The 2,500-nt window shown below is 53.6% G+C and overlaps 1 pseudogene; it reads right to left on the reverse strand.

Annotated features, from left to right (window-relative positions):
* Window positions 1-2,500, reverse strand: part of LOC115195464 (activated CDC42 kinase 1-like) — a 16,269-nt pseudogene that overhangs the window by 10,751 nt on the left and 3,018 nt on the right.

The raw sequence follows: 2,500 nt of genomic DNA on the forward strand, positions 1-2,500 counted from the left end.
TGGAGGGAGGGAGGGGGGATGGAGGAGGGAGGGAGGGGGGATGGAGGGAGGGAGGGATGGAGGGATGGATGGATGGAGGAGGGGGGAGGGGATGGAGGGAGGGAGGGAGGGTGGAGGGAGGGATGGAGGGAGGGAGGGAGGGAGGGAGGGATGGAGGGAGGGAGGAGGGAGGGAGGGAGGGAGGGTGGAGGGAGGGGGGGATGGAGGGAGGGAGGGATGGAGGGAAGGATGGATGGAGGAGGGGGAGGGGATGGAGGGAGGGAGGGATGGAGGGATGGAGGGAGGGGGGGAGGGATGGAGGGAGGGAGGGAGGGAGGGGGAGGGATGGAGGGAGGGAGGGTGGAGGGAGGGATGGATGGAGGGAGGGAGGGAGGGAGGGAGGGATGGAGGGAGGGAGGGAGGGAGGGAGGGAGGGAGGAGGGAGGGAGGGAGGAGGGAGGGAGGGTGGAGGGAGGGAGGGTGGAGGGAGGGAGGAGGGAGGGATGGAGGGAGAATGACATGTTTTACTTTGTGAACCAACTGTCATGAAATCGTTCTCTAATATTTTGTTGTTAAAATAGATGTATTTTCTGGTTTTCTCAAGATTAAGTATCACTCACTCACTCACTCACTCACTCACTCACTCACTCACTCACTCCCTCACTCACTCCCTCACCACTTGTCCAGTCGGTCCGGTCCACTCTCCTCTCCTGACGACTCCAAAGGTTCCGTCTCCCAGTCGTTCACACAGCTGAAGCTCTGGCTCCCGGATCAGACAGGTCAGGGCTGCCCCCGACGACGGCCCATCGCTGGACGGGGTTAAGCCTTTAAACACCAGGCACAATAATAGTTCATATACATTTAGTTATGTGAGTTAACATACTCCAATAACAACTCCTTAAAATAATACTGTTTACAGGTCACTAATAATCATGAGTATCCTGTCTGGGTTGGCGCACCCCCTTGGGTTGTGCCGTGGGGGAGATCTTTGTGGGCTATACTCAGCCTTGTCTCAGCATGGTAAGTTGGTGGTTGAAGATGTCCCTCCAGTGGTGTGGGGGCTGTGCTTTGGCAAAGTGGGTGGGGTTATATCCTGCCTGTTTGGCCCTGTCCGGGGGTATCGTCGGATGGGGCCACAGTGTCTCCTGACCCCTCCTGTCTCAGCCTCCAGTATTTATGCTGCAGTAGTTTATGTGTCGGGGGGCTAGGGTCAGTATGTTATATCTGGAGTATTTCTCCTGTCATATCCGGTGTCCTGTGTGAATTTAAGTATGCTCTCTCTAATTCTTTCTTTCTTTCTCTCTCTCTCGGAGGACCTGAGCCCTAGGACCATGCCTCAGGACTACCTGGCCTGATGACTCCTTGTTGTCCCCAGTCCACCTGGTCGTGCTGCTGCTCCAGTTTCAACTGTTCTGCTTGCGGCTATGGAACCCTGACCTGTTCACCGGACGTGCTACGTGTCCCAGACCTGCTGTTTTCAACTCTCTAGAGACAGCAGGAGCGGTAGAGATACTCTGAATGATCGGCTATGAATGAAAAGCCAACTGACATTTACTCCTGAGGTGCTGACCTGTTGCACCCTCGACAACTACTGTGATTATTATTATTTGAACATGCTGGTCATCTATGAACATTTGAACATCTTGGCCATGTTCTGTTATAATCTCCACCCGGCACAGCCAGAAGAGGACTGGCCACCCCTCATAGCCTGGTTCCTCTCTAGGTATCTTCCTAGGTTCTGGCCTTTCTAGGGAGTTTTTCCTAGCCCCCGTGCCTCTACACCTACATTACTTGCTGTTTGGGGTTTTAGGCTGGGTTTCTGTACAGCACTTTGAGATATCAGCTGATGTAAGAAGGGCTTTATAAATACATTTCATTTGAGTAGGTCAAAATCTCCAAAATGATAAGCCTGGAGTTGGGATAATGTAAAGAATATGTGAAACACCCACACACCTGGAGTCATCAAGGTGGGCGATGCTCCCCGGGGCTGCTGTGGGTCGGAGTCAGAGTCAGGTCTCTTCCCTGGAAATACCTGCTGGCCCAAACACAGAGACTAAAGCTTAGAGTGACTCTACCACGTACACACACGTGTACAAAAAAACGCATTGCACGCACATGCACACATGCACACTCACGCACACATGCACACACACGCACACACTAACTCAGCCATGCATGCCCGCACGCGCGTTCACACACACACACACACACGTACACACACACTCAGCCATGCATGCCCGCATGTGCGTTCACACACACACACACACACACACACACACACACACACACACACACACACACACACACACACACACACACACACACACACACAGCTAAGAGGGATTCAAACTCACTGTGTGCTGTACCTTGCTCATCCAGGACTTGCGTTTACAGAGAGCTCTCCTCCTCTTGACTGCCTCCCAAAGCCTCCTCTGGCCTGCAACACACAGAGAATACATTACACACTGTCAGCCTCCTCTGGCCTGCAACACACAGAATACATTACACACTATCAGCCTCC

This window comes from Salmo trutta, chromosome 6, assembly GCF_901001165.1.
Source record: "Salmo trutta chromosome 6, fSalTru1.1, whole genome shotgun sequence".
Classification (NCBI taxonomy): Eukaryota; Metazoa; Chordata; class Actinopteri; order Salmoniformes; family Salmonidae; genus Salmo; species Salmo trutta.